At 34.1% G+C, this 27,692-nt stretch overlaps 1 pseudogene; it reads right to left on the bottom strand.

Annotated features, from left to right (window-relative positions):
* Positions 1 to 4,709: 4,709 nt before the first annotated feature.
* On the bottom strand, positions 4,710 to 5,140 carry LOC141519791 (small integral membrane protein 29-like; annotated as a pseudogene).
* Between the last annotated feature and the right edge of the window lie 22,552 nt (positions 5,141 to 27,692).

Below are 27,692 nucleotides of genomic sequence, written 5' to 3'. Positions count from 1 at the left end.
TTACTTTATTCTTACTTCCATTCTCTGACTGCTCTTGTACCCTTCTAAATATGACGTTTCAAATGAGTTTCTTTAAATCATTAGGACATTAACTTCCTTTTTTTGCTACATTTAATTTGTTTATTTATTTTCACATTACTATAGTAGTTTTGTAAAAGAAAACAAAATCCCCCCCCAACAAAGTTAGAGAAACCTCAAGAGAATAAAATGAGATTAAAAAAATGTACTTCAGTCTGTGTTCAGATACCACTGACTCTGTCTCTGAGAAGAATCTTATTTTTATCCCCATAACATCTTATCTATCCTATAAAATTTAACATAAGCTCCTCTTCCCCAGGAAATCTTTCTATCCCAGTCCAAAGTGTCCTCAATTTTCTTTTTTAATAAATTTATTTATTTATTTTCATCCATTTGCATATATCTAATATATATTATGTATATATTTATATATTTAAGTTACAAAATTTCCTTCCACCTTCCACTCCCGTCAGAAGTGAACAGCCAGATTAGCACTGTACATACGTATTTTGGATAAATATGTTTTCATATTAGTCATTTTTGATATGTGGAATTAGGATTAAGGGAAAGAGATACGTAAGAGATAATTTTTATAAAGTGATCAATAGTTTCTAAACGGTTGGGTTGTGTGTGTGTATGTGTGTGTGTGTGTGTGTGTGTGTGTGTGTGTGTGTGTGTGTGTGTGGTGTGGTGTGCTTTGTTTTATTTTGTTTTTCTTCCTTTGGATGGGGAAAACATTATCCATAGTTGTTCTAATATAATTGTCCTAACTCTCTGAACTGCTAAGATGAGCTGCTTCCATCAAGGTTGTTCATATCACAATGTTGTTGTTAATGTGTGTGTATTGTTTGCTTGGTTCTGCTTCCTTCAATCAGCATCAAATCCCATAAATTATTCCATACTTCTCTAGAGTTTGAACATTTATAGAACAACAGTCCATAGTATTCATGTACCATAAATTGTTTAGTCATTCCCCAATTGATGGGCATCCCCTCCATTTCCAATTCTTTGCCACTTCAAAAAGATCTTCTATGAATATATTGGAACATATATAACTTTTCACATTTTTCATAGTTTCTTCTTGATATAGACCTATAATTGGAAGTGCTGGATCAAAGGGTATGAACAGTTTTATTTCTCTTTGGGCATATCTCCATTTTGCTCTACAGAAAGTTTGAATCCATTCACAACTCCACCAGAAATGAATCAATGTCCCCAACCTCCAACAACCTCTCCAACATTGATCATTTTCCCATTTTCTCACCTTGAGCAATCTGATAGGTATGAGGTGATACCTCATTTTTTTTTCCAATTTGTAGTTCTCTAATCAATAATGATTTGGATGTCCTATGTTTTCTGTTTCTTTCATAACTTGTTCTGGTATAATTTTTATATTCTTATTTGGCACGTAGGTAATTCAGAGGAAAAATAAAGATATTATACTAGATTCTTGTTCAGTAAGTTCACATCTCCATTGATTCAATGAAATTCAGGAAAAAGATAGGAAAATAATAATCATATCAACAATAACAGAGGAATGATAATTGAAGATGTTAGTGATTTGGGGGAGTTATTTAATATTGGAAGGATGCTTGCTTGTTAAAACAGATCTCAGATTTGATTAGTATAGGGAGCTTTTACTGTGGAAGCTACTTCCAATTAAGATAAGCTTCACTTTTCTAACTAGGGAAAGGTTAAATGACTTGATCTTGATCATACAATTTATGGGAGTATTAAACATGAGTTGAAATTTACTCATCCCCAATCAAAATTTAGTTAGCTATCCATTATATCTTTGTGTCCCAAGATCAAGGGTATGCCTGGTTAAAGGGTGAGGTTTTAGGAAGGGATACTGTAAAGCCCTAAGAATGTAATCTACACAATTTCAAAAAAGTCAGGTAAAGACAAGAGAAAAAATGTATTTTATTCTGTAAGTAACGGTTGAAATTTAAAAAAGCAATGCAGTCCATTGAAGACAGGCAAGATTTACAATAAATATTAAAGGGACTTCAGTACATGACGTTTTGGGTTTACTTATATCAAATGGGTTTAAAGGTTATTGTCATCAGAAGCAGCCAAATGATAAATTTGAGTTTATTTGGAGTTTGTATGAATCAGATCCATGTCAGAATGATGAAGATTCCATCACTTCTGAATTCTTATTTGATTTTCAAAGGTCTAGGCCTTTCCTATTATTGTCAAGGATTGACATAGGAGAGATCTTGTTTTCTTTAAACTCCTTAATGAGGACAGCAAAGTTTGGGAATAATATAGAAAACTTAAAAATGGTAAAAAGCTTACATATTCCAAATGTTGACAGTTAAATTTTATCTTCCAAACACACAGGATAAATCTCTTCCTGAAGTTTGCCTCCCCTCCATTTATAATATTAGCTGATAGTACATCTTTTAGAGTAACACATCTTATCTCTTTTCTAAGTTTGATGTCATACCAGATTATTAAAATGGAAGTACTTAGTACTTTTAATAGCATATAAAAGTTTGACATTTGACTTTTATTACTCTTTTGTTTGTAATTCCATTCCATCTGTGGAGACACCTAGCCATCTCAAAATATAATTTTCTTTATCAATTGACTTCAATGAATATATATATATATATATTTCAAAGATTAAAATTGAATTTTCATAGTATCTGAGTACATACTATCTGCCTCACAAATCATGATTCTTTCTTGTAAAAGCAGACACATTTAATTTGCTTTACTGAAGATTTTATTTTCTTAAAGTTTGAATAGAGAAGAAGAAACAGTTTTCTACACATGATTAAAATTCATTACAAGAAACTGAATTCATAAACTAAAAATGATTGACACTTCAAAAATATTTGGCAAATTAAAAATAAGGATAGGGAAGGGAGAAGTGATATGAGTTTTTGGTATATATCCAAGGGGTTTTATTTTTCATCCTCCATCTCTGGTGATACACAAAAATACCAGTAGAACAAATAAATGAAGGTGGATTAGGGAATATAATTTCTTTATGATGGTATTTTATCAAACTTTTGTCATAATAATTTCTAGAAAATTATTCTCTTATAAGTAAAGACTCTGGGTTCAGTGGAGGGAGACACAGTCTTGATAATTGACAAACCCTTTCAGATCTTCCAGAAAGTTGGTGGATTCCTGGTGTTCTAAGGACATCCTGAGCCAAATCAATTCATCTATAAATATATTATCCACCCCTCCATCATGAAGGAAATCCATCAAGTGATCATACAGGGCTCAGTCCAGGTAATCTGTGTTCAACAAGAGATTAGTATCCTTCCATTTGAATACCCTTGCAGGTTGAAATTCACTTCCCAGATGGAGAAGATGCCACTCTTATCCTCTTCTTGTCCAAACTCATCCTCTGGATAGTAGCAGTCCAATATATTGACCTTGTTGGTACTGTCCTTCATAACCTCAATATATTGACTTTGTTGGTATTGTCCTTCATAGCCTGTACCACAAAGCTTGGCTTTGACATAAGCTCAGGCTCTTGTTTTTTTTTAGACTGTCTGTTCCTCTGGTGGTTCTCTCTCTCTCTCTCTCTCTCTCTCTCTCTCTCTCTCTCTCTCTCTCTCTCTCTCTCTGAGCATGATATTCCAATCTTCCAGTCAGTTAATCCCCCTACTAGCTTGACTTCTGTACCTGGCACATCCAGTTCTCAATTACTGGATTTCTTGAGGCATTTGTGTTTCTGCATTTTCTTCTCCTCTGTAATTTCATCTGCCTCCTTTATGTGGAGCCCCCAACACATGAAGGAACACAGACCAAGAGTATTCTGAGGTGACTGAAGGAAGGTGAGGTCTGGGAGCCACTGATTGCCAATTATTCCTCCTGCCAGGAGACTACCAAAGGTGTGGGAGACCGCATCTTCTGTAGGGCACAAAATCAGGAGGGTGGTGGGTGCAAAGCCATGGCAACAGGGTGCTCACAGGCAGTGGCAGTGGGACCATGACAAATAACTATGGAGAAGGTGGCAAAAAAGAGATATAAAAGACTAGGAATATTAATTTATGTAATGTCAAATATGTAGCAGATAATTACTATTGTTTTTCCTATTATACAGTTGAGAAAACTGAGTCAAACAAAAATAAAGTAACTGTTTGAGAAGACATAGTTTATATATCTGAAACCACATTTGAACCTGATTTGATGCTAGCATACACGGTGCCATCACCCATATGAATAGGAATAAACAAAACCACTACAACAAAGATATAAATAAATATAGTAAGTTGGAAATACATTTTACAACTTTTTTTTCTTACAAAGGGTTCATTTCTAAAATATAGAGAACTGAGGCAAATTTATCAAAAACAACTTAGTCATTAACCAATTGATAAATGATCAAAGGATATGAAAAAGACAATTACAGACAAAGAAATCAAAGATTTCTATAGTCAAATGAAAAATTATTTTATTTTTTTAACCATCAACAAAACATTTTTATTTACAAAATATATGTATATACTGTATATAAACAAAGCCATCCCTAGAGATAGGATCTCATTACAAATCCCATTCTAGGAAAACATAACTTTTACACCTGACAGTAGCAAGGGCAAAGTTGAACATGCTGGGACATCTCAGTGGGGGGGAGGGGTGGAATACAAACCACGTTGAGATACTCCATTCCCTCCAGTTTTAGGATTTACCCAGAAGAAAAATAAGTCCCTTGATAGAAAAGGACAGCTGTCCCAGCCATTGGGTTAACTTGTGTGTCCCAGGCAAAGGAGGGGTGGGGGGAGAAAGAAAAATATTTCAGTGGGATTAGCAGAAGGATCCAATTCTGGACTTTTGTAACAGGTAGCCCCTCCAGTAGATTTTATGTCTTCACATTCAAAAGTGGCATCTGTCTGTGTTGGTAGCTGCTATGCCACCCGTGTACCACCTTAGGATACTCACCTCACTTAGCAACTCCTGCTCTGCTTCATGAAGCTCTTCAGCTGGGCAGCAGGTGGTGCTGGAGCCTGTCCACCCTTTTCTTCTTCTGGATGTACATCATCACAGCTACCACCACCCCCACTAGGATGATGAGGAAGAAGGTGCCCAGCACGTAGCCGACCACGGAGTCACTGGCAGCCCTGGGGGCGCTGGGAGCTGTCGTATTGCTCATTACACCAGCAGCTGTGGCAGGAGCAGGGAGGAGCCGTCACCATGGGGCGCTTTGGGAGGGACACCTCCACTTAGGTCCCTCCCGCGGCTGTGGCCCCGGCTGATGCAGCCTCCGCAAGGCTGCCCGAAAAATTGTTTTAAATCATTATTGATTAGAGAAATATAGATTAAAGCATCTCTGAGGTACCACCTCACACCTCTCATATTGACCAATGTGACTAGAAAGGAAAAAGAGCAATGTTGGAAGGGATGTGGAAAACTGTTGTAGTTGTGAACTGATGCCATCTTTCTGAGGAGCAATTTGGAATTATGCCCAAAGGACAGCCAAAATATGTAAACCCTTTGATTCAGCCCACATGTACAAAATTATTCGAAGCAGCTCTTTGTGAAGAAGCAAAGAATTGGAAATTGGGGTGGCTAGGTGGTGCAGTGGATAGAGCACTGGCCCTGGAGTCAGGAGTACCTTTGTTCAAATCTGGCCTCAGACTCTTGATAATTACCTAGCTATGTGTCCTTGGGAAAGTTACTTAACCCCATTTGCCTTGCAAAAACAAAACCCCTAAAAAATATTGGAAATCAAGGGAATGCCCATCAATTGAGTAATGGTTAAACACATTGTAATATATATGAATGTGATGGAGCACTATTATTATTTTAAAAAAAAATTTTTATTACTTAAGGCAATAGGGTTAAGGAATTTGCCCAAGGTCACACACTAGGTAATTCCACCTAGCTGCCCCGGGCACTATTATTCTAAAAGAAATCATGACGAGTGGGAGCCTGGAAAGACTTGCATGAACTGATGCTGAGTGAAATAAGCAGGGCAAGAATAACATTATACACATTAACAACAGCATGGGATGATGATCAGCCATGAAAGACTTGTTCATATCAGGAGTACAATAATCAATGACAATTTTAAAAGACATGTGAAGGAAAATGCCACCCATATCCAGAGAAGGAACTGTGGAAGTTAAATGAAGACCAAAATAAAGCTTATTATCTTCAATCTTTAAAAGTTGTATTATGTATTTTATCATTTTTCTCTCTTTAATGTTTTCTTTCTTACCTTTGAATCTGATTCTTCTCTCACAACATGATCAATATGGTTCTCTGTTTAGCATGGTTTTATATGTAGAGCCTACATCACACTGCTTTCTGTCAGGGGGATGGGAGGAGAGAAGAGGGGAAAAATGTAAAACTCAAAATCTTGCAAAGCATATTTGGTAAAAACTGCTGTCGCATGAAGTTAGAAAAACAAAAAATAAAATATATCTTATTAAATTGTATTTATTTACACATAACTAAAATAGTCTTGTTTAAAGAATAAACTACTCCCCTCCCCCCACAAAATAGAAAAACCTCATGAAAAATAAAGTGAAGGAAAGAGGAAACCAAATTGTACTTCAGTCTGTGATCATAAACCATGAGCTCTATCTCTGAGATGGATTGCATTCTTTATCATATGTCCACAAAGAAATTGCTTCCAATATTTTTTTCTCACAGATTCTATTGCTATTTGTATTTGCCCCCATCCATTCTTCCCCACTCTCATTTATTTTATTCTCATTCTCCTTTCACTTCAAAACTCTGTAAAAATGTGTTTTGGGGCAGTCAGATGGGCTGAGGACAGAGTACTAGCCCTGGAAACAGGAGAACCGAAGCTCAAATCCCACCCCAGACACCCAACTACTACACAGTCATATGGACACAAGCAAGACTACCAACACCATCATGTATCAAAAAAACAAAAAAATAGTGTGTTGTATCTGACTACCTTCTCCCATGATCTTCCCCTCTCCTCCATCATCTGCACACCCCCCCCCCGTCTCCTTTCTCCCATTCTCTTCCTCTCCTTTTTTCTCTAGAATAAGATGGATTTCTATACCCTATCCAGTGTGTATATTATTTCCTCTCTGAACCACTTCTTATAAGAATAAAGGCTCATTCATTCTCCCTCACCTTTCCCCCTTCCACTCCATTGTAAAAACTTTTTCTTGACTCCTCATGTGAAACATCTTAGCCCATTTTACCTCTCATTTACTTTTCTCCCAGTACATTCATTTTCACCCATTGACTTCATCTTTAAAAAGTATAATATCTTTGTATTCACTTTTCTCCTGCACCCTGTCTAAATAAATTCCAACTAATTGCTCTATTAATTCAGATGAATCATTTGAATTATCAGTATCATCATCCTGTGCAGGAATACAAGTAGCTAAACATCATCAAATCCCTCATAATTTGTCTTTCCTGTTCACCCTCTATGCTTCATTTGAGTCCTGTACTTGGAGAGTAAACTTTCTGTTCAGCTGTTGTTGTTTCAACAGAAAAGTGTCCTATTTCACGAAATTTACATCTTTTTCTCTGGAAGAGGATGTTTAGATTTTCTGGGTAGTTGTTTCTTGCTTGTAATCCAAGCACTTTTGCTTTTCAGAATATCATATACCAAACCTACAAGTCCTTAATGTAGAAGGCTGCTAAGTCATGTGTAATCCTGACTGTAGCATCATGATATGTGGATTGCTTCTTTCTGGTGGTTTTATAATATTTTCACTTTGATTTGGGAGTTCTGGAATGTGGATATAATATTCCTGGGAGGTATTTTTCTTGGGATCACATTTAATAGGTGATTGGTGTATTCTCTCAGTTTCTATTTTGTAAAATAGAACCCTGCTGCTAGGTTATTAGGGAAATTTTCCTGGTCATGATTTACAGTTAGCTCACTAATTTTTAAATTGCCTCTCCTAAATCTGTTTTCAAAGTCAGTTGCTTTTCCAATGAGATGATTCACATTTTCTTTTTTTTTTCATTTTTTTGGGGTTTTGTTTTATTATTTCTTGATTCCTCACAAAGTCATCAGCTTCCTTTAGCTTCATTCTACATTGGAAGGAGTTGTTTTGTTCAGAGAATTTTATCTCCTTTTCCATCTGACCAAATATGCTTTTTAAGGTATTCTTCTCATCAATAACCTTTTGCATTCCTTTTTCCATTTCACCAAAACTGTTTTTTTTTTTTGCTTTGTTTTCTTTTTAGGTTTTTGCAAGGCAAATGGGGTTAAGTGGCTTGCCCAAGGCCACACAGCTAGGTAATTATTAAGTGTATGAGATGGGATTTGAACCCAGGTACTCCTGACTCCAAGGCCAGTGCTTTATCCACTATACCACCTAGCCACCCCCAAAACTGCTTTTTAATTAGTTATTTTGTTTCATACTTTTTGGTATCTCCTTGACCAAGTTACTGATTTGATTTTCATGATTTTCCAACATTATTTTCATTTCTTTTCTGAAGATTTCCTCTATTGTCCTTACTTGATTTTAAAAAATCGTTTTGAACTCTTCCATAACCTGAGACCAATTCGTATTTTTCTTAAAGGTTTTGGTTACAAAAGCCTTGACTTTGGCATCTTCTGAGTGTGCAGTTTGATACTCCTTGGGACCAAAGTAATTATCTGTGGTCATGTTCTTTTTTTTCTTTTTGCTCATTTCTTCAACCTATTCTCTGGTTTTAATGTGCTTCCCAAGGTTTTTAGTGTTATTGGGACACTCTCACAAGGACCTCAGTTCCTTCAAGTTCTTATGAGAGGTTCTGACTGCTCTCTTTGACTGTGTTCTTGTCTATGGATAACCACAAGAACTTCCCTCTTCCCTGGAACTGTAAGGAGGGTCCCTGTTCTTCTATGGCAATGGTGGCACCCAGACTACAACCAAAGTCCACAAAAAACAACAGAGACTTTTCCCAGGGATAATGAATAGTGGAAAAACCTCACAGTCTCCTCCCACTCCCTTAGTTACCATGGAATCAGCAATCTGGAAGCATCTGCCAGGTGACTCCCTGCTGGGTGGTTCCTTAGGTCTGATTCTATTTCCCAGGACAGAAGCTACACTGCCCTGGGTTCCACCCTCTCACTGGCAGAGTATTCCTACCAATCTTCCAAGTTGTGCTTAGTGATACCTGAGTTGGAAGATCTGGAAACTGCTCCCACTACCAGTAGTACAGGTGCCTTAAAGGACCCAGGCACCCTACAGGCTGTTACTGGAAACACATATGCTATGGCATGTTATCACGCTAGCTGTGCTGCCATCCCACCCACCCAGTGGAACAGAGACTTCCCATGGATCTTCAAAGTTTCCTTGAATTGGAGAATTGTTTCACTCCATCTTTCTATGACTTCTGCCTCTCTAATATTGTGTTTGAGTCATAAATGTTGGAGTATTCTGGAAGATAGCTTCTGGAAATTTCAACCCTCAGGCCACCATCTTACCTATTCCTATCAATAAAAGATTTTAAAAAGAGTATTGGAAAGAAACTGGAAAAGAGTAGCAAAAATGAGTACAGAGGCCACCTTCCACACTTGCTTCTCCAAACAGGTATTGGAAATACACCAAACTAAAACTTTATCAGTAAATTCAAGAAAAAAAAAGCCATTTTTCCTATTCATATTGGGATAGGGAGACAGATTAAGAGTTTTATTAATATAATGAGATACCTTGATCTCCCTCTATCAGAACTAGAAAACTCCAACAAGAAAATAAACAAGAAGGACATTAATAAGGTGAATGAAATATTAAAAATACTTAGATATGATAGATGTCTAGAGAAAACAATGGGGATGGAAAAGAATATACCTTTTTCTCGGAAGTACATGGCACCTAAACCAAAACTGATCATGTCTTATGGCACAAAATCATTACAATCAAATGCAGAAAGGCAGAAATGATAAACACGTACTTCTCAGACCATGATGCAATAAAAGTTATATGTAATGAAGTGTCATGGAAAGACAAACCAAGAACTAATTGGAAATTAAAAAACTGTATCTTAAATAATAAGTGAATCAAACAGCAAATAATAGAAATAATAGCTAATTATATCTTAGAAAATGATAATAATGAGACATCATACCAAAATTTATGGAATTCATCCAAGTAGTTTTGAGGGGAAACTTTATATTTCGAAATGCATATGAAGAACATAGAGAAAGAGGAAATCAATGAAAAAGTTAGAAAAAGAACAAATTAAAGATCCTGAATTAAATATAAAATCAGAAATTCTGAAAATCACAGGAGACATTAATAAAAGTGAAAGCAAGAAAATTATTGATTTAATAAATAAAATTAAGAATCTTTTTTTGAAAAACCAATAAAAGAAACAAAATTTTCCATAATCTGATTGAAAAATGAAGAAAACAAAATTACCAGTATCAAAAATGAAGATGAACTAAGCACCAATGAAAAGGAAATTAAAGTATTAATTCAGAGCTACTTTGCCAAACTGTATGTATCTTTATAAATTGAAAGAAATGGATGAATTACTTACAAAAATATATAGTTCCCAGATTAAAAGAAAAGCAAATAAATTAAATAATCCCATTTCAGATAAAGAAATTGAAGAAACATCAATAAAAATCCCTAAGAATTAGTTTCCAAATCCAGATGTATTTACCAATGAATTATATCAAATATTTAAGCGAAAATTAATTTCTTCACTACATAAACTATTTTAAAAAATAGGAGAAGTTTGGCCAAACTCCTTTAATGACACCAACATGGTTCTGATACTTAAACCAGGAAGAACCAAAACAGACAAAATTATAGACCGATCTCCCTAATGAATATTGATGCAAAAATCTTTTATAAAATTTTAGCAATTGGACTACAATAAGTTATTACAAGGATAATACACTATGATCAAGTAACATTTATACCAGGTAGGCAGGGATGGTTCAACATTAAAACACTTAGCATAATTAAAGATATCAAGAGAAAAACCAAGAGAAATCATATTGCTATCTCAATAGATACTGAAAAAGCCTTTGATAAAGTACAATATCCATTCCTATTAAAACACAAAAAAGTTTAAAAATAATTGGAGTTTTCCTTAAATTAATAATAACATCGATCTAATGCCATCAAAAAAATGTTGTATGTAATGGAAATAAACTCAGAACATTTCCAACAAAATCAGGATGAAACTAGGATGCCCATTATGTCTTTTACTATTCAATACAGTATTAGAAATGTTAGTTGCAGTAATAAGAAAAGCAAAAGACATTGAAGGAATCAGAATTTGCAATGAGGAAACAAAGCTTTCACTTTTTTGTAGTTGATATTATGATATACTTAGAAAACCTGAGAAAACTAATAAAAACCTCCTTGAAACAATTAACAAATTTCGCATTGTGCCATGACATAAAATAATAAATCATCAGCATTTCTATATATGAACAACAAAGCCCAAGAGCAAGAGATATAAAATTTAAAATAACTAAAGACAACATTAAATACTTGGAAATCTACCTCCTAAGGCAAACTCAAAAGCTGAATGAAGACAATTATAAAGGACTTCTCACCCAAATAAATTCAGACATAAATATTTGGAAAACTGACAAATGCTCATGGGTAGGTTGAGCTAATATAACAAAAATGGCAATTCTACCCAAATTAAATTACTTATTCAATGCCATACCATTCAAACTACCAAATAACTACTTTACTGAGCTAGAAAAAATTTAGTAACAAAATTTGTCTGAACAGCAAAAGAGCAAGAATAGCAAGGGAAATGATGAAAATAAATATAGAGGAAAGTGGTCTAGCTTTACTAAATTAAAAACTATACTATAAAGCAACAGTCATCAAAACTGCATAGTACTGTTAAGAAATAGAATAAGGGTTGAGTGGATTAAGATATGTTCAAAAGAAACTGCAGTAAATGACCACAACAACCTTCTATTTGACATACCTGAAGACATCAGCTTCTGGAATAAGAACACACTATTTGAGAAAACTTATTTGGAAAATTGGAAAATAGTATGGTAAAAACTAGGCATACATGCACATCTCACAGCCTATACCAAAATGATTTCAAAATGGATATGGGATTTAGACATAAATGTGACACCATAGATAAAGTAATAGACCAAGTAATACTCCGTCTTTCTGATCTAGGGAAATAGGATAAATTTATTCTCATCAAGAATTATAGTACATTATAAACTGAAAAATGAATGATTGGATTAAATTAAATTAAAAAAAAAGCACTAATAAAATCAGTCCTGCAAAAATTAGAAGGAAAGCAGAAAGCTGGTAAATTATTTTCACAAGGAGGATTTCTGATAAATGGCTCATTTCTAAAATTTATAGAGAATTACATCAAATTTATAAGGTTACAAGTCATTGTCTAGTTGTTAAATGGTCAGAAATCTACACAGTTTTCAAATGAAGAAATTAATACTATCTATAATCAAATGAAAAAAATACCATGAAATATCACCTCCCACTTATCAGATTGGCCAAGATGAGAAAAGGGGAAAATGATGAATGTGGGAGAAGTTGTGGGAGGATTGGGACATTGAAGAATTGTGGTGGAATTGCAAATGGATCCAACTTTTCTGGGGAACAATATATGACTGTCCACAAAGAGCAATAAAATTGTTCATGTGTTTTGAACCAGCAATTGAAATTCTAGGTCTCTATACAGAAGAAAATTTTTTCAAATTGGAAAAGTTCTTCATGTTCTAAAACATTCATAACATCTCTCTTTGTAGTGGCAAAAAACTGAAAGTTGAGGGGATACCCATCAAATGGGGAATGGCTAAACAATGTATGGTACATAAATACTATATATTATTATACTATATATTATTATCATTATATAAGATACCAGTCTCTAGAGAAGGATAGAATGACTGATGGGGTATGATGCTGAGTGAAGTGAGAACCAAAAATAGCTTATATGTTTACCCCATCCAGAGGAAGAAAATAAAACAAAACAAAATACACACAGCAAAAAAAGGACCCTTCATAGTCTGATGAATTTGCTCTTATGTGTCTCTATCCCTTAATCCTAATTTCTCATACTGTAAATAACTAATCTGTAAACATGTTTATGAAAGATATATATGTACAATGATAACCTGACTATTTGCCACTGAGAGGAGGAGGAATGGAAAAGAAGGGTAGAAAGAAATTGTGTATCTTAAAAACATACATATGGATATGGATGAAAATAAATAATTTTATTAAAAATGGTATCTATGGACCCTGAGTATGGAACTTGTTAACAGAATAACACACAGAAAATTCTAATACAGAAGGAAGAAGATCAAGCTTAGAAGAACCACAACTTATGTGGTTTCTAGGAACACATTGCAGATGGCAGTTCTATTTTTTTTTACTACTGGGTTCTGGATATAGAACATGGAAGACTAAATCTAGGAATCAAAGCACAGTACAAGCAATACTAAATGATTAGAAAAATATGTTTCTATAAGGCCCAGATTAGTTTCTGGGATAAAATTTCACTATCTGACAAAACTGCCAGGAAAACTGGAAAATAGTATGGCAAAAACTATGCATTGAGCAACATCTCATAGATAAGGTCATAAAAAGTATAGTATTAAGCAGAAAATGTGATGTCATACACCAATTGAGAGAACAAAGAATAGTCTTTCTCACAGATCTATGTAATGGGGAGAAGTATATGACCAAACAAGAGATAGAGAACATAATCAATTGCAAATTGGATACTTTCAATTAAATTAAAAAGTTTTACAGAAATGAAATCAATGCAAACAAGATTAGAAGGAATGCAGAAAGATAGGAAACAGATTTCACAAGTATTTCTTTCAAACAAGTCATTTCTAAAATATATAGAGAACTGAGTCAAATTTTTAAGAATACAGGTCTTTTTTCCAGTTGTCAAATGGTTAAAAAATATGAACAGGCAGTTTTAGGAGGAAGAAATTAAAATTATTTGAGTCATATGAAAAGTTAGAAATAATTATTGATTTGTGAAATGCAGATTAAAACAATTCTGAGGTACCATTCCACACCTCAGATTGTCTAAATTACAAAAAAAAATAATAATCAACATTGGAAAGGATATGGGAAACTTACTGATAGCATTGTTATCTGAGTCAACCATTCTGGAGGTCTATCTGGACTTATGCTCAAAGGGAAATAAAACTTTGTATGCCATTTGATACAGTAATACCATTATGTCTATATCCCAAAGAGATCATACAAAGGTAGACAAGTCCCATATGTACAAAAATAATTTTAACAACTTTTTTTTGGAGTGGCAGAACATTGTAAATTGAGGGGATGTCCATCTATTTGGGGAATGAATAAATAAGTTATCATATTGGAATATTTGAAGTACTACTCTGTAAGAGTTGTATAAGGAATCATGAGCAGCCTGACTTCAATGAGCAGAACCAGAACAACATTATGCACAATAACAACAACCTTATGAGATGATTAACTCCTCTCAGCAGTTCATTGATCAATGACATTCCTGAGAGAACAGTTAAGGAAAATGCTATCCAAAATAAGTGAAAAACTATGGCTTCTGCATGCACATTTTAAAACTTCTTTATTTTTTTTCTGATTTTTTTTTCTCAGTAGTTCTTATTCTTCCCTCATAACATCACTAATATGGAAATATGCTCAAAAATTATGTAATGTACAACCTTTATCAGTTTGTTTGCTGTCATGGGAGAATGTATTGGAAGGCAGAGTGGTAAGAAATGTGGAATTTAATTTGGTTAGAATTGCCATTTTTGTTATATTAACTCAACCTACCCATGAGCATTTGTCAAGAGGATAATTATTGACCTCTATTTTTGCATATATTTGGGAAAGACATTTGGAATAATTATTAAAATCAAGTTTAAGAAAACTGCAAACAAAATAAAGAAATAACAAATTGAAATCAGCAATTATTTCATTTTGACTTTTTAAATCATTGATAATCCATTGTAAATATCTGCTAGATGTTTTTTTCTCCTAATGCATGGAGGTAACATTTTGAGTTGTTAAACTTTCCACAGATAAATGTTTTCAATCTAATTTTTATGCTCAAGTTTTACTTTTCCCAAATGAAACTTTTGAACAAAATATTGAACTATACTCAATGCAATTTACTGACATTTGTAATTTACTATATTTCTGTCTTTGAACATAGATTCATATATATCTATATATGTATGTGTTTTTTTCTTACAAGTGCCATATACACAAATAAACTTATATAAACTAAAAATAAAAAGAATAAGTGATTTAGAAATGAATACTATATTTTGCCATTGATGCTCAGGAACAGCAACAGCAACAAACTTTAATTGACTATAGATCTGGATGTAAAAATGTTGAGCAGTATGAAAAATGATTTCTCAAAGTGTTGCATAAAAGGTTCTACACAACATGGGCAGTCTGCCAAGGACAATGAAATTTTCCTGCCAACTCCTCCTTTACCTGCAATGCAATTTGGTAAAACTTCTTTTTCATTCAATTTTAATAATGTCTGTCTAAATTTGAGGTTTGCATTAAATGCTTCAGAAATATCAAAATAGTAAAATTCAGTGTGGAATGCATTATTCATTTAATTTTTATCATCTGAATTGGAATTAACATTTTCTTTATTATAAATGGGGAAATATTCTCATTGCACTTTAAAAAAAAAACTAGACTATGGTTTCATTATAACAAAGAATTACCTAACTTTCCTTCCTACTATTTCCCCCACTCCCCCAGATTCTATCATTATAACTCAGAATTGTTTTGCAATTAAAAGACTTAAGAGTGTTTCCTTAGAATATGACTTTAATGAAAAATGACCAGGGTCTAGGTCAACTGTTTAACACAATGAATAGGACAACAGTCCTGTAATCAGAATCTTCTTTCAAATCCAATCACAGATATTCAATAATATTTTGATGTTGAACAGTCACTTAAAACAAAATGACTCTGTGTGTATTTGTTTGTATGTGCGTGTGTTAGAGAGAGAGAGACAGAGACAGAGAGAGACAGAGACAGAGAGAATGTGTTCAGATCACATCACTCTTTGTCTAAGAGGAAAGATTTGAGACTTGTTGAATAAGAAGTTAACAATCTAGTCACTTCATCATGGTACTATCATTTCTATATATTTCTCTTTTTTAATGTTTACACATAACACTCTTACTACAACCAAGTGAAGTAGTACAAGTATTATTATTCTTATTTTTAATAAAAGAAAACTTGGATTCAGAGAAGTGAACAAATTAACAAGATTATAGGAAAATTTGAAAGAAAATAAGAGAGCTGAATTTGATGAAAGATGATGTTTGTAAACTCATTTTAACTTTCTGGGCCTCAATGTATTCCTGAAGTTTTTTTTTTTTTTTTATATCTGTAAATAAGTTGATTTAAATAACCTCTTTAGTTTCCTTCATCTCTTATATCTATTTTGCTTTGATCTCCAAGATCCTTTACTACTCTTAATCATATGATACTGAGACATGGCTAAGATTAGAGCTTATATCTTCTGTTTTTACATCCTCTGCTATTTGCATAGTTCGTCTAAAGAATTAAAGCAAGACACCATTTCTCCTTTTTTTAACTTAGAAACCTCAACATCAAAACTAATCACTTTAAATTCCTTTCTCTTTCAATCTCAGATCACTGTATTGTTGATACTGCTTTATCTGAGCAGCTCAAATTATTCTATATTAAAGTATATTTAACTATATATGTAAACATATGGACATAAATATTATAAGATATTCTGATAATCAATATAGAACATGTTACTGGAATTTAGACCAAGTTTCAACAAATATCTTTAAATTGTGAAATCAATTTGGCTTTCTGAGTTTCCTAAATAACTTATCTATATGATATTATATTAACAAAGAACTATTTCCAAATGAGGCAAGATTCCACAAAAAAAGATATTTCAATGAAAGATTCTTGAAAAAGAGGAAAATCTTCCTTGGTAGGATGAGTTTTCTTTAGGGTTTTGCAAGGCAAATGGAGTTAAGTGGCTTGCCCAAGGCCACACAGCTAGGTAATTATTAAGTGTCTGAGGACACATTTGAACTCAGGGACTCCTGACTTGAGGGCTGGTGCTCTATCCACTGCGTCACCTTAGCTGCCCCTAAGAAGTTTGTTTTGAATAAATTATATGTGTATTTTGGAGAAAAAAAATAGAATCTCACTTTGAGGTTTGCAGTCATTTATTTTTTAAGAGATTGCTATCATAGAAAACTTGAGAATGACTATCTTACAAATGAAGAAACATTCATTCATTTTAAATGTTCCATGGATTATTACATGTTTAGCAACTTTTAGATTCAGGGTTAAGACTAGGGGTTCACCAATCAATGAGTCAAAGGGTTCTCAAATTTCAGTTCCCTTCTAGTGGATGTTAATTTCTCTAAAATGATTCACATTTATATAATATAGTCATTAATAAATAATTACTATTATTTTTATAACACATGTGTATTATTTACAAAGAAATAACACATTGTGTTAAGAAGAACAATTAATTTTCCATTTCACTCATCTTATGGAAACTGAGAGAACAAGTGATTTGCCCAAATTGGCCATGCTAAGTAGCCAACACAGTATTTTAATCCCGGTCTGGATACTCCTGTGTCGAGCAATCAATCAAAAACATGCCAAATACTGACTGTCTTTCTACTACATCAACCTATAATGCAAAAAAGGAGCCTTCTGGGCAGCATGTTTATTAGACAATAATTATAAGGTCAGGATGGACTAACAAAATTTACTGCTTATGCTACAAATTATAAAGAAAATTCATTTGGAAAGTGGCAGCAGATAATAGCTAAAATGGTTAGAAGTGAGGTAAAATGATGTAGTGTCTCCAGTTTCTTACTAATAACAGTATTATCTTGACTGAGGAGGAAGAGAATGTTTCTCTGTATAAATCCATGAAATTACTCTCACCAAATTTAAAGATTTTTTTTCCCTTTTCCATATGGTGAGAGTGATAAGCAGTAGTCTTATATGATCCTTTTCTTGTCAGTCAAACCTACTATGAAAAATCTAGATAATTCAAAAAAATCTCTAATATATTTAATCTACTTATATTTTTGTATATATACAAACATGCATATGTCTGTAAAATGTACATTTTAACACATATTTCTAAACTTTAGTAATTTTTCTTCAAAACAGCACAAAAATATTAACGAAAAACATAGCAATATACATTATTCATTCTCAGCTAGGAGGAATGGTGTCTGTTCCATTTAAAGGTATACAAAAAGACCCTGGTTCATGAAATGGCATATCTTTCTATTTCCAAGTCATTATTTTTTTTTCTATGGCCATAACATTTCTCTTTGAGGTTTTAAAATTTGTCATAGCCTATTAGATAGGGTTACAGATTAATGGCACAATAAAATTTTTACTTTTACATGAAGCTTATTAATCATCTACTCCAGTACTCTTATTTTACCACTGTAGAAACTAAGATCCAAAATAAAGAATAATGGAAATAATGGAAGAGAAAAGACATGTAGATTAAATTCCTTGCTAAGTCCACTAAAGTTGAGACCATAGATGAGTCATTTCTCCTTAATTTCACTAGTCATAAAGAAATATGTTTTGACTAGACATTATCCAAGTTTCTTTCCATTATTTGTAACATTTTTTTAAGTCAGGTAAAGAAGATAGAACATTACATTTTTATGACAGTAAATATAATCAAAATCAAGTGAGTGGGGTGAGAATAGAAAACTCCTAAAAGAACAATAGTATCTTAACATCAGTTTGTTTCTTTAAATTCTTGTTGAGTATGACATTATGCTTTCAAACCATTGCAAATCTCTAGCAATCTATAGAGGAAAAAAAGCTAGATTACTAGACTAGTTATCTACAGGGAATAAAAATGAAGTCCATCTAGAAAATATATTACATAGATTTTAAATAGTGATATATTGATGAAACTTTGAGACAATGAATAAATCTTGGACAGCCAGTGCAGATTGGCAATCAATTGGTTTCAGAATTAAAATTTTAAAATATTGGATTATATTTAGGTAATTATGGTCTACAACCAAATATCTCAAGCTATTCAATATCATAAATGCCAAATTTTTAAAACTCTCATATTATTCCAAGAATGCTATAAGGAAGCAAATAATTTAAGAGGAGGGTCTCATATCAATCAGCAACTCAGATGAGAAAGGTGGAGTCAAAGTAATGTGGAAGGAAAACATTCTCCTGAGCTCTCTCAAATCCCTTTCCAAAGAACCTTAAACCAATACCTCAAATTGAGCTCTGGAGTGCAGAAGCAATAAAAAGTCATGTAAAATATTTTTCCAGTCCAATGAGTTTGGCATGAAAGGTCTATCTCACCTGGGTGTTGGTGAGCCTCAGGAGTAGAATGAAGGCAGCACTTTGGATTCTGTTACAGGTTCAAAAGAAATAATAATATGTTTGATCAGAAGAGATCAGGTCCTCTTATTATGATTTAAGGGTGGAGAGAGTACACAGGAGAAGAGGGAAACATCTCCATTTCAAGACAGATAACAGCACTAAGTGGCTATGGGGAAGAAAATCCCTTTCTGTCTAATAACCAGAGTACAGGACAAAAGAACAATGACCATAAATTTCCTTTTATCATATCATTGAAAACCTAAGAAATCACAAAACTAGCTCTGAAAATTGTAACAAGAAAGATTTCCTATTTGTAAAACCCCTGGATGATAGTCCAACTTTAATATGAATTTAGAAGCTAAGAAATAATTTTTTTAAATAAGGAGTCAAGATAGTGGAATAAAACAGGACATTGCCTAAACCCTTCCAATTTCATCTACAATTAACTATGAAATAATATCTCAAAAAAGATTTTGGAGTGTCAGAACCAACTAGAAGAATGGTATAAAAGAATTTTCCAGTCCAGGACAACCAAGAAAGTCTTCAGGAAAGGTTTGTTTCATTTGCAGACCAACACAGTGTTTGGAAAAGCCAATAGCCATGTCCCTCTTTTACCAGCACAGCTCAACATTGAGACCCTGCAGCAATCAAAGGAGCTTAACAATAAGGTCCCATACCCACTAGTACAGGTCATAAGTCTCTATAACCCCCTTTGCAAAAACACTTGAGACAATGCCCCCTTTGCAGAAGAGGCAGAGTCCAACTTTAACATAAACCATGAAATAGAGGGGAAGGGTAGAAAGAGTTAAATAAAGAATATGACTATAGAAAGTAATTAGGGTGACACAAATCTAAAACAGGATGAACAATGTTTTAAAAATCTACATTAGAAATCTCAAAAGAAAATATAAATTGGTCTCAGGTTTTCTACCTTGCTCTCCTACTCCCAACAAAAAAAAAACGAAATGAGTATAAGAGTCCACACCTCCATTGCACAGAGGCCTCCTCTCAAACAAATGCAAACTACTTCTGCCTCAGGCCCAGGTGTGTGAGCAGAAGAACCAGCCCAGCTGAGCAATGACTTCAGACCAGGGTAAAGCCCACCATTGATTGAAGGCAAAAGAATTCAATAGTTCCAACTCCTCCCTTTCGGGCAAAGGGAGAAGGCCTCTCAACCAAGGTCACAATCCAGAGAGGGCAACCAGCACCTCCTACTGGCCAGCCAGAGAAACTGCACTCAGTAAAGATTTTAGCCATCCCAAACCCAGGTGAACCAGCCCCCCCGCCCAACTCAAGGTCTTAGCATAATGAAGAAGGGTCAGCGGAAAGGTGGATCCATAGAAAAATTCCTGGAAGGGAAAGACCCCAACTCAGAGAGAACTGGAACCTCTGAGGAGGATACTATCTGGTCTCCAGCACAGAAAGTCTTCCTTGAAGAAATAAGGAAGGAGCTTAAAAATTTGGCAGAGACAATTATTACCTCGCAACAAGAAAACAAAACCTTAGAAAGTACAATTGGACAAAAACAAAAGGAGAATAAATCTCACAGATACTCAAATGAGCAAATGCAAAAAGAAATTAATACCCTCAAAACCTCAATTGGTCCAATGGAAAGCTCTTTCAAAAGTAGAATTGACCAATTTGAAAAAGAGTTGCAAAAGGTTAATGAAGAAAACTCCTCCCCCCAAAAAAGATAGGAGTCTACAGAAACTAATGACTCCATGAGACAGCAAGAGTCAGTTAAACAAAATCAAAAAATTGAAAAAATAGAAGCAAATGTAAAATACCTCATCAACAAAACTACTGACCATGAGAATAGATTGAGGAGGGGCAACCTGAAAATTATAGGATGTCCTGAAAACATTGAAGAGAAAAAAAGCCTGGACTTAATCTTACAGGATCTAGTGAGGGAAAAATGCCCTAACATCATGGAATCGGAGGGCAAAGTAGGTATTGAAAGAGTACATTGATCCCCACCAGAAAAAGATCCTAAAATGAAAACACCAAGGAATGTTGTGGCCAAACTCCAGAACTATCAGAAAAAACAGAAAATCCTGCAAGCAGCCAGAAAGAAACAATTTAAATTTCAAGGACCCACAGTGAGGATCACGCAGGACCTGGCTGCATCAACTTGAATGGATCGAAGGGCCTGGAACAAGATATTTCGAAGAGCATGAGAGCTTGGAATGCAGCAAAGAATCTACTTTCTTGCAAAGCTAAGCCTTCTCTTCCAGGGAAAAAGATGGACATTTAAAGAAATGGAAGAATTCCAAAAATTTCTGATGAAAAGACCAGAGCTAAACAGACAATTTGAATATCAAACAGGAGGTTCAAGAGACACATGAAAAGGTTAAAAAAAGGGGGTGGTAAAAGGAAAAAAATGCAATCCAATGAGTTGAAATTGGCTGTATTCCAGCATGGGGGTGGGGGGGGGGAGATACTCTCATAAATCCAGAGAAATGTAACTCTAACAGAGAGAGTACACCTAGCCAGAAATGATGGACATCCATGACCTATCCATGAGACTGCTATCTAATGGGATTTAACTGGATTTAACCCCACTTGGGAGAAAGACTATAATAACTCTCAGGATTTGTGACTCTATTCAATAGAATATACTGAATTAGAAGGGACAGAAACTCAGAATTTTCTATGACTTAGATAGAATGATCTCAAAAAATACACTACCTCCTTAAAAAGGTGGACAGGAGGAGGGAGGGGATTGAATGGGACAAATCTCATTACACTAAGAGGTACAAAAAACCTATGGTAATGGAGGGGAAGAAGGGAGCAGAGGAGAAACAACTGAATCTTCTTCTTATCAGACTTGGCTTAAAGTCAACCTACACAAACTCAGCTAACTTATAAAACATCTAAACTTTCAAGTATTAAAAGGGGAAAAGGGGAGGGGGGATGGAGAAAGGGAAGGGGAGTGGGGAAAATAAGGGGAAATAACAAAAGGAAGGGAAGGGAAAAGGGAAAAAGGGAAAGGGGAAAGAAAGGGGAGAGTGTGATATGGGAGGGCAAACACCCTGAAGGGGGTAGTATTCAAAAACAAAATACTGGGGAATATGGATAAAAGGGGGGGAAAGGGGGAAAATACAAAGAGAGGGAAGATAGCACAGAGGGCAATAAAGAATTAGTAATCATAACCTTGAATGTGAATGGGATGAACTCTCCCTAAAACGTAAGCAAATAGCAGAGTGGATTAAAAACCAGAATCCTACAATATGTTGCTTACAAGAAACTAATTTGAAGCAGAGAGATACATATAGAGTAAAGGTAAAAGGTTGGAGCAAAATATATTTTGCTTCAGCTGAAGTGAAAAAAAGCAGGGGTAGCAATCCTTATCTCAGACAAAGCAGTGGCAAAAATAGACAGCATTAAAAGAGATAAGGAAGGAAACTTTATCCTCCTAAAAGTTACCATAGACAATAAAGTCATTTCAATATTGAATGTATATGCACCCAGTGGGACAGCACCCAAATTCTTAGAGGAGAAGCTGAAAGAATTATAGGAAGACATAGACAGCAAAACTCTACCAGTAGGAGACCTCAACCTCCCACTATCATATCTAGATATATCAAATCATAAAACAAACATGAAAGAAATTAGGGAGGTAAATCGATTGTTAGAAAAATTAGATTTGGTAGACTTATAGAGGAAACTGAATGGGGATAGAAAGGAATATACCTTTTTCTCTGCAGTACATGGAACTTATACAAAAATTGACCATGTACTAGGATATAAAAACCTAATGATCAACTGCAGAAAGGCGGAAATAGAGAATACATGTTTCTCAGATCACAATGCAATAAAAGTCATATGCAATACTGGGCCAAGGTGATATAGACCCAGAGCAAACTGGAAACTGAACACCCTCATTTAAAAAAATGAGTGGACCAAAACACAAATTATGGAAAAAATTAAACATTTTATCCTAGATAATGATAATAATGAAACAACCTACCAAAACCTATGGGATATATTCAAAGCAACTCTCAGGGGATATATTATAGCTCTAAATGCTTATATGAATAAATTGGAGAAAGAGGAAATCAATGAACTAAACATGCAACGAAAAAAATTAGAGAATTAACAAATCAAAAATCCCCAATCAAATACCAAATTAGAAATTTTAAAAATTAAAGGAGAAATTAATAAAATTGAAAGCAAAAAAACTATTGAATTAATAAATAAAACCAAAAGTAGGTATTATGAAAAAAAAATAAAATTGATAAACCTCTGGTCACTTTGATTAAAAAAAAGAAAGAAGAAAACCGAATTGCTAGTATTATAAATGAAAAAGGTGAACTCACCACCAATGAGGAGGAAATTAAAGTGATAATTTGAAATTATTTTGCCCAACTCTATGCCAATAAATTTGATAATCTAAGTGAAATGGATGAATATTTACAAAATTAAAAGTTGCCCAGGTTATATGAAGAAGTGATTAAATACCTAAACAACCCTATCTCAGAAAAAGAAATTCAACAAGCCATTACTGAACTCCCTAAAAAACAATCTGCAGGGCCTGATGGATTCACAAGTGAATTCTACCAAACATTTAAGGAACAATCGGTTCCAATACTATATAAACTCTTTGGAAAAATAGGGAAAGATGGAACTCTGCCTAACTCTTTCTATGAAACCAATATGGTACTGTTATCTAAACCAGGAAGAGTTAAAACAGAGAAAGAAAATAATAGACCTATTTTCCTGATGAATATAGATGCAAAAATCCTAAATAAAATCTTAGCAAAATGACTACAACAAGTCATCACTAGGATAATACATTATGATCAAGTAGGATTAATTCCAGGAATGCAGGGATGGTTCAATATTAGGAAAACTGTTAGTATACTCAATTATATCAATAACAAACCTATCAGAAATCATATGATCATATCAATAGATGCTGAAAAAGCTTTTGACAAAATACAGCATACATTCTTATTAAAAACTCTAGAGAGTGTAGGAATAAATGGACTGTTCCTTAAAATATTTAGCAGTATCTATCTGAAACCATCAACAAGCATTATGTTCAATGTGGAGAGGCTAGAGGCATTCCCAATAAGATCAGGGGTCAAACACGGGTACCCATTATCACCACTACTATTCAATATTGTATTAGAAATGTAAGCATCAGCAATTAGAGAAGAAAAAGAAATTGAAGGAATTAGAATTGGGAAGGAAGAGACAAAACTCTCAGTCTTCCAAGATGACATGATGGTCTACCTAGAGAATCCCAAGAAATCATCTAAGAACCTACTGGAAACAATTAGCAATTTTAGCAAAGTTGCAGGTTATAAAATAAACCCCCCCTAAATCCACAACTTTTCTATATATGTCTAGCAAGAAATAGCAGGAAGAGCTACAAAGAGAAATCCCATTCAAAATAACCTCAGACAGTGTAAAATATTTGAGAGTCTATTTGCCAAGACACAGACTCAGAATCTTTTTGAAAACAATTATAAAACACTTCTCACACAAATTAAATCAGATTTAAATAACTGGGCAAATATCAACTGCTCATGGATAGGTAGAGCTAATATAATAAAAATGAAAATTCTACCAAAATTAAACTATCTATTCAGAGCCCTACCAATCAAAATCGCCAAAATTACTTTAATGAGTTAGAAAAAATTGTAAGTAAATTCATATGGAGAAATAAAAAGTCAAGAATTGCCAGGAGTTAAATGAAAAAAAAATGCAAATGAAGGTGGCTTAGCACTACCTGATCTAAAATTATATTATAAAGCATCAGTCATCAAAACTGTTTGGTATTGGCTAAGAAATAGAGTGGTGGCCCAGTGGAATAGACTAGGTATAAAAGTAGGAGAGGAGTATCATAATCTGCTGTTTGATAACCCCAAAGAGTATGGCCACTGGGACAAAAACTCCCTCTTTGATAAAAACTGCTGGGATATTTGAAAGTTAGTATGGAAGAAACTTAGATTGGACCAACACCTCACACCCTTTACAAAGATAAGATCCAAATGGTTACAGGACATAGACATAAAAAACAATACTATAAGCAAATTAGAAGATCAAGGACTAGTCTACCTGTCAGATCTATGGAAAGGCAAAATGTTTATGACTAAGGAAGAGTTGGAGAATATCACCAAAATCCAATTAGATGATTTAGATTACATTAAATTAAAAAGTTTTTGCACAGATAAAACCAATGTAATCAAGATCAAAAGAAAGGTACTAAATTGGGAAACAATCTTTACAATTAATGATTCTGACAAAGGACTCATTTCTAAAATATACAGAGAACTGAGTCATATTTTTAAAACAAAAAGCCATTCCCCAATTGACAAATGGTCAAAGGATATGCAAAGGCATTTTACAGATGAGGAGATCAAAGCAATCCATAGCCATATGAAAAAATGTTCCAAATCATTAATTATTAGAGAAATGCAAATTAAAGCTTCGCTGAGGTACCACCTCACTCCTCTTAGATTGGCCAGTATGACAAGGAAGGATAATGATCATTGTTGGAAGGGATGTGGGAAATCTGGGACACTATTACACTGTTGGTGGAGCTGTGAACTCATCCAACCCTTCTGGAGAGCTATTTGGAACTATGCTAAAAGGGCAACAAAAATGTGCATATCATATCCTTTCACCCAGCAATACCACTACTGGGTCTATACCCTGAAGAGATGAGGAAAAAGGGTAAAAACATTACTTGTACAAAAATATTTATAGCAGCCCTGTTTGTGGTGGCAAAGAATTGGAAATCCAGTAAATGTCCTTCAGTTGGGGAATGGTTTAGCACACTGTGGTATATGTATGTCATGGAACACTATTGTTCTATTAGAAACCAGGAGGGATGGGATTTCAGGGAAACCTGGAGGGATTTGCATGAACTGATGCTGAGTGAGATGAGCAGAACCAGAAAAACACTGTACACCCTAACAGCAACATGGGAGTGATGTTCAACCTTGAAGGACTTGCTCATTCCATCAGTGCAACAATTGGGAACAATTTTGGGCTGTCTGCAAAGGAGAGTACCACTTTTATCCAGATAAGGAGCCGTGGAGTTTGAACAAAGTACAAGGACTATTCTCTTTAATTTGGAAAAAAATAACCCAGATATCTTATTGTCTGATCTGGTTACCTCTGAGAATTCTGTTTTCTTTAAGGATATGATTTCTCTCTCATCACACCCAATTTGGATCAAGGTACAACATGGAAACAAAGTAAAGACTGACAGTGTGCTATCTGTGGGGTGGGGGTGGGGGGAGGGAAGCAAGATTGGAAGAAAATTGTAAAACTCAAATAATATCTTTAATAACAAAATAAAATTAAAAAAAGTGTTCAAAAACTATTTTAAATATAAAAAAATACTGAAAAAATAGATGAAAGTGTTGTAAAAGAATTAATAATACAAAGAGTCAACAATTTGGTTAAGGAAGCCAAAAATGGGGAAAAAAATGAACAATAATCCATAAAGAGCATCTCCTTAATAAGTAGAATTTGTCAAAATGAAAAGGACACACATTTTCTCAATCAAGAATATAATTCCTTAAAAATTAGAACTGGGGGGCAGCTAGGTGGTGCAGTAGATAGAGCACTGGCCCTGGAGTCAGCAATACATGGGTTCAAATCTGGCCTCAGACACTTAATAATTTCCTAGCCATGTGGCCTTGGGCAAGATTCTTAACCCTGTTTGCCTTGCAAAAAAAAATTAGAACTGGGAAAATGAAAGTTAATAGTTCCAGGAGACAGTAAGGATCAAATAAATAAAATTAAAAGAATGAAAAATCTAAGAAAATGTGAAAAACTAAAAGAAAAAAGCAAGTAATCAGGAAAGGAGATAATTTAAGAGGAAAAAAGGGAAACTGCATGTTGCTAAAAGGTACCATAAGAAATACAGTCATTTAAAAAACTAAAAATATATTTTAGAAACAGTATAACATCCAAGGTTTTATTTGTAATATTTGTTCTGGAAAATATTTTTCTCCAATTATTTAGCCTTCATTTCTAGAGAATTTTGAGTTCCAGAAGTTTTACTCACCCTATTTGTCCTTCTCTCTTCTTCTTTTTTTTTAACTCAAACTTTTTTTTTAATTTATTTTTTATTCTCATATTGTACAAATGTTTTTTTTACATTGATAAAATATTCTTGTTTAAAAGTAAACAAAATACCTCTCCTCCCCCCATGAATATAGATAGACTTGCTTGGGCGAAAAAAGTAAAGGGGAGAGAAAAATATTAAAATAAAAAAAAATAATAGTAATAATTGTAGGTATGGCCAGGTGGCGCAATGGTTGAAGCACCAGCCCTGCAGCTCTGAGCACCCGAGTCCATATCCAGCCTCGTAAACCCAACTATCACCCAGCCGTGTGACATGCAAGCCACCCGATC

Source organism: Macrotis lagotis, chromosome 1, assembly GCF_037893015.1.
Source record: "Macrotis lagotis isolate mMagLag1 chromosome 1, bilby.v1.9.chrom.fasta, whole genome shotgun sequence".
Classification (NCBI taxonomy): Eukaryota; Metazoa; Chordata; class Mammalia; order Peramelemorphia; family Peramelidae; genus Macrotis; species Macrotis lagotis.
This window is presented reverse-complemented; position numbering and strand designations above follow the sequence as displayed.